At 37.6% G+C, this 6,728-nt stretch overlaps 1 long non-coding RNA gene across 1 annotated transcript; it reads right to left on the reverse strand.

Moving 5' to 3' along the window:
* LOC136252595 (uncharacterized) lies at window positions 1–1,016 on the reverse strand. The gene is made up of 3 exons (XR_010699726.1): window positions 630–1,016; window positions 341–554; window positions 1–196 (listed from the first exon to the last, which is right to left on the reverse strand). It is a non-coding gene; the product is annotated as an uncharacterized lncRNA (long non-coding RNA).
* Between the last annotated feature and the right edge of the window lie 5,712 nt (window positions 1,017–6,728).

Genomic DNA, 6,728 nt, shown 5'->3' on the forward strand with positions numbered 1-6,728 from the left:
TCTTATAACAATTTTCGTACAAACACACTTCAAACACTAAAACATTCACAACATTACAACTGTTACTTATTAATACACCTGAAGATCACTACACAAAAATATCAATGTCTATAGATTATTAATCAATTTGATGGCTCCATTTGCATAGACCTATACACAACATCTATAGCCTCCTTCATGAACTGGTCAACACCAACTATGAAAAGAAATTGAGAACTACATTAAACTGATTTGCATAATAACCTTGGATGTACATAAAATAATAAAATTATTCTATAGAAAGAATTATGGATATTCTTTTCACATCTTTGACCGAGCTATATGACACACAAATTCTCACCTAACCCACCAAGTGAGACCACACACCTCCAGAGCACTCTGGGAAATGCCAGACACACTTGATGATTGCACCCTAAATGATATGGCACATCATGATAGTACAATACATACCGCTGAAGAATCCACACAAGGCCAATGGATTGCACCCAACTATCACAGTTCTCCAATGTGTCTGTCCACCAGTCCAGAGGTAACGACATCACCAAACAGTTGCCCTACATGTAATTGAAATATAAGAAGAAATGTAAGCCACATGACCCTCACAAATGCACTAGAACAGATTGCCTCACCTGTAGTGATGACAACATCAATTTCTGAAATCAAGAATCACATAATGACCAAAAGCTCCTTCTGGCATGTGGACTCTCTTTCATTCCCATGGTCAGACATAGTGAACCCAAAGAGATGATGAAAAACCTAGGAGAGTACATCAAAAGTATGAAAATAACTATACAAAGATGTACATATAAAAAATTATGCCAATTTGAACAGTAAACTATCAACTAAATAAAAGATATTAAATTTTCAGCCTAGTAAGACCACAGCCTGTGGGTCTCAATGGAATAACAAAGGCTGTTACTTGAGATTATCACCATATAGGATGGTTGTGGTCTAAATAAGTTAGACTTCAAAACACAGAGTTCTATGGAAATTAAAACCCTCAGGCTCTGTAGTATCACATTCTCTTCATTTGGGTGCCACCCCACAACACAGGAATTTCAGGTTACAGTGAATTGTTACAAGCATAATCGCAGTCTTAAAATGGATCTGAATGGACTAATACCTGTTATGTAGCATTGATGGTGTTATGTTACTTATGCTGCTAGCTTTACCAGTCAGGGCAACTGATAGTTGTGTGTGAATTAAATTTTAGCTGTTAAAATTAGAATTTAGAGCACACATAGCAACATGGTCAAGACAGTTTACTGTTAGTTTGAGTCAAGTCCATGTCCAAGTACACCTTACTGCTGACATCAAGAACTCTATACCATTGTACACATTAAGGTATTTTGTTGGTGCTTCGTGGTGACCACAATACACAACTCCTAAATGCAGGACTCAACCTTAGGGAGCATAAACCTTGTTAACTACATGTGTCCTCCTACACATTAGCAGTGTTTTCTGAGACAAAACATGAAAAGGTGGCATATGAGAAGAAATGAACTATATACCAGTTCAATGTATGCATGAAGGACTGACATTAAGATTCTCGTTATCCAGTATTTAGAAAAGTGAGAACACTCATCCTATCAGTTTAATATAGCACTTCATTTACTCTTATACAATACACAATTATGATAATAATGGTAATCCCATCAGTGAAGGTCTGTTACAATGCATAAAGTATAGGTTGTCACAAATATACACCAGATGTTAGGCTGATAATCTACCAATACAAAGAATTGTTTGTGACCTACCACATCTCATAATTATACACATATATTTATACGTACATACACTACATATAATACACCCACACACCACCACATACACACCTCTCAGTTAAGTGTACAGAGACACAACCAAAGACATCTGATGTACACACATTATACCACATAATACACACAGTTTCACATACGTAGATACTCTGCAGTTTCTTCACTATACACAATGAAGGACAACTGTGAGTCCATGATGCATATGTACATTGTATGTACTAGGTAGGGTCCGCAACGTGAAATTTCAACCTCCGAGAATCAACTACCAAACCACCCACAAATGCTAGGCTAGGTACCACTTAGAAAATTCCAGATTGGCGTTATTTTTCATTAACGTCTTGTCGTGCAAATCGGCGAATATGCTTACAAATTACGAGATATTTTGCTATATCTTCAGGGAAGTGTCTTTTAAAGCTACAATAAGCGCTCTCAACCTTTCTTACTAACTGTACTCTAAACTAAAACCATCAGTGGCTGCATTGTCTGGAGCAATTTCCAGCCGCAGCATCGCGAAAATGAAATTTCGGACTCGAAAAAAGTTTCGATGCCACTGGAGCACACAGTAGCGATACCAAAGTAACCTTCCCAGGTCAAACTGGTCTGGCATGGGCCCAACTACTACCACACCAAATATCATCGAATTCCAAAATTGTTTGCCATATGGCTGAGCTCGACGGCCGTCAAAAATTTGTCAAAAATGCCGATTTCATTCACTGACGGGAACTTTTGCTAGCCGGATGTGCTAGTTTACTTCTCAAAAGCTTGCTAGACCCATAGCCTGGAGCTTTCATTCATAGGATTGGTCTGGCAGCTCTTCAAGCGACCTCAAAAACCGCCAAATGCCGATATCTACGAATTTTGCCAATATCGACCAATTTACAATGCGTTAAAGAAATTTTGCACACCAAACATGATGCTTTGCCTCTCTAAAGTCATGCTGCATCCTTGTTTAGTTATATTCGTCCATAGGGTGGCAATGGCAGTTCTCTTATCGAGGCCAAAATCCATCAAAACGCCCATCTCACCATTTGTCATCAGTTTTAGGAAGTTTTACAAGTCAAACGTGCTGGTTTACCTTTCTACATCTTTACTGGACGTTTCATTATAACCTTCGTCTGTGTAGGCACCTTTCTTCAGCCTCTTGAAAATGTCAGAGCATGCCAATTGGGCCACGGCGCAACCATCAACACCACTTACTGCTTATTTTGTTTCATTGATTCCACGAAAATCCAGCAGAAATATTACATAACCCAACTGGAGTTAGTCTAGTCATAGATAATATACCTACTGTCAGTAGGTATATTATCTATGGTCTAGTTTTGAATATCCACTCTTCGGAACTCTACACGAATGGAAATTTCGATTGTGGTTTTTGATAATCGGAATTTGCATTTCGGTGATCATTTGTATAAACATGTAGTTTATTTAGAGCTAAACTAACTCCATTTGCGCTCTATTACATTTCTGCTGGTTTTCCTGTCATTTTTGCATGGAACCAATGAAACAAAATAGCTAAGCATTAACTGGTATTGATGGTTGCGCCCATTTGGTGTGCTCTGGCATTTTGAAGAGACTGAAGAAAGCTGCCTACACAGGTGAAGGTGATTACATGGTCCAGCAAGGATGTAGAGAGGTAAACCAACATATTTGACATGTAAAACTTCCTAAAACTGATGACAAATGGTGAGATGGGCAATTTGATGGATTTTGGCCTCGATTAGAGAGCCGCCAGTGCTACCCTATGGACGAATATAACTAAACAAGGATGCAGCATGACTTTAGAGAGGCAAAGCATCACGTTTGGTGTGTAAAATTTCTTTAATGCATTGTAAATTGGTCAACATCGGCAAAATTCGTGGATATTGGCATTTGGCAGTTTTTGTGGTCGCTAGAAAAGCTGCCAGACCAACCCTATGAATGAAAGCTACTGGCTATGGGTCTAGTAAGTTTTTGAGAAATAAAGTAGCACATATGGCTAGCAAAAGTTCCAGTCAGTGAATGAAATCAGTATTTTTGATGAATTTTTGATAGCCGTTGAGCTCAGCCAGATGGCAAACAATTTTGGAATTCGATGATATTTGGTGTGGTGGTAGTTGGACCCATGCCAGACCAGTTTGACCTGGGAGGGTTACTTTGGCATCGCTACTGTGTGCTCCAGTGGCATCGAAACTCTTTTCGAGTCCGAAATTTCATTTTCGCGATGCTGCGGCTGGAAATTGCTCCAGACAATGCAGCCACTGATGGTTTTAGTTTAGAGTACAGTTAGTAAGAAAGGTTGAGAGCACATATTGTAGCTTTAAAAGACATTTCCTTGAAGATATAGCAAAAAATCTCGAAATTTGTAAGCATATTCGCCGATTTGCACGACAAGACGTTAATGAAAAATAACGCCAATCTGGAATTTTCTAAGTGGCACCTAGCCTAGCATTTGTGGGTGGTTTGGTAGTTGATTCTCGGAGGTCGAAATTTCACGTTGCGGACCCTATACTAGGTTATGCCGAAATTCACCAGACAAGCTGTTTAGTAGGGACCCGCCGATTATGCTCATAATTTTACCTATTATGCTATGCTGCACTGCTCAAAAATTTACCTATTATGCTTAAATTTATGCTCAATACTTACCCATTATGCTCAAATTATGATCAATTATGCTCAAATTATGCTCAATTATTTATGCCTCAGTTCTCATGCTCTGCCAGTTTATGGATAAATAATAAGTGGCTGAAGCACAAACTTACTTGTCAAAATGCATATCACAGAAAAGATCGATATACTCTAATAAAACAGTCAGCTATACGATTGTTCTATTAGAGTTACTGACTGTTCTATTAGAGTATATCGATCTCTCTGTGATACCTATTTTGTAAGTAAGAATTCATACTATTACACAAATATTCTACCTATTATGCTAGCATTATGCTCAATGCTTTCAGACACCTATTATGCTCATAATTACGCCAGCATAATCGGCGGGTCCCTACTGTTTAGTTATATAGTAACTCATCAATACTGTCGAGGCATGGTGAAGGTACTGTGAGAATGGTTTTTTATTAATATTTTATGTGAGAATATGTAAACCTCCATGATCCTTAATACACAGTACTACTGCACCCATACAATACTTAGTAAGTTTGAAACAACTACAGTAGAGATGGAATTTTTTTCAGATAGAAATTTTGCTGCTTCATGGTTTAGTTTACCAGAAATGTATACCCTCATAATTATTTTGATGAAACTTTATATTGTGTATTCTTACATGTTATCCCATTTCTTTTACAAGGTGGTAATTCACAGTAGTGCACCATGGCTTCTCTGTGACTATGTAGCCATCGCAGTAATTGCCCATACTTTCTGTAGTGATTGTTGAGACGCTTCTCATAAGTTCTTCATTTGAAATGTGTTATGAGCTGAACATAGCTGAAAGTGAACAGTAATAGCTTCTTCACTTCTCAGTAGTAGATGTGTGGACTATGTGTTCAAATTTTATGGCATGCCTAGCAGTATGTGTGCAGTTCACCATAACTAGTCATAATATATTTATGGTAACAAACAAGTACTAGTTCAATTAGGGATCATATGTAATGAAACAAGTAGGATACACCTACAGGTATACTGTGAACATTTAATCCACAAGTGTAAACAACCCTGATCACTCTCTGTGATCCCAAATTGAAGCCACATCATTTTAGTGGTGGAATGGTTATAAACTGATGTAAGTATAGTTATGACCAGTAGTGATCATCCCAACACTAAACTGTAATAGACAAACACAACGGAATTAGTAAAACATAACTGAACACTTGTACTGGACTAACCATCATCTATTAGTTGTGTTCTACTATGATACAGTCCGGCATTACTTGTATTTTGTTTGTAGGTCATTAAATAAAATGTTCTGTACCACTGCCAATGATTGATTACTTGTAACAAGCTCTACAATTAGTTCATAAAAACCATGTTTCACAAGTAGCTAAATGTTGGTAACATGAAAGGAAGCCAAATCTAGTCAATACGTGACCTGCTGAGTAAAAAAATATTTTTGCACATTCTCAAATTCCATTTATTACTTTTCTGTTATCTATAGTATAACAAATGAGTGGACAGCTAAACTTTCAGTCTTTTGAAATGGATAGTTATAGCAGTAGACAGTTAGAACATTCAAGATTAAATTTGATTTATATGACCAGCACTTATTTAATCAATCATTACTCATAACCAAGACTAGCTACAGATACAGGGTTGGCTCAGTTTGTTCACTATGAACTGGCAAATCAATTATTATAGGATTGTCCCTGTATGTTTTCATGCAGACAAAGAAGAAGGCCATTCCAACAATGAAATTATGACAGTAAATCTTATTTCTACCGCATTATAAATAAGTGCCCATAACCCAAGCACCTTATGCTGTACGAACATGAAACAAAGAATTTCTTACTCCCCACGAAACGGCGAGTCTGATGGTCTATGATTTGAGCTTTGTTTCAGTGCATACTGATGTGATTAAAATTTGTGTAAATTTTTTTATGCAACATGCATAGTTTTAACCAGTCATGTTTTATTGCAAAACAAATGAATCTGAGCCATACAGCCACCAGCAACCATTCCCAGATTGGCTAGAGTTCCATTAATACTCCAGACTGCTCATACGGTTCACAACTGTGCTTGGGAAAAGCAGCCAGCATAAGCAGATGACTCAAGCCAAGCTGATTATTGTGAATTTGATAATTCAATGTTTGAGGAAAAAACAAACCTGCTGTCATGGGCAGTTTTCCCAGATCCAGTCACATGTACTTATTAATGTAATGCTTAACCAGTAACCACAGGTATGGGTTGAGGATGGGAGAAGATCAGAGAATTGATCACTAAGTTTCCATGAGGCAGTGGAAATTTGTCTTTTCAGTCCCTGGACACTAGCTATTGCAATAAAGCGAATACACAACCCTAATCTAC

The sequence above is a fragment of the Dysidea avara genome, chromosome 4, assembly GCF_963678975.1.
Source record: "Dysidea avara chromosome 4, odDysAvar1.4, whole genome shotgun sequence".
NCBI classification, from domain to species: Eukaryota; Metazoa; Porifera; class Demospongiae; order Dictyoceratida; family Dysideidae; genus Dysidea; species Dysidea avara.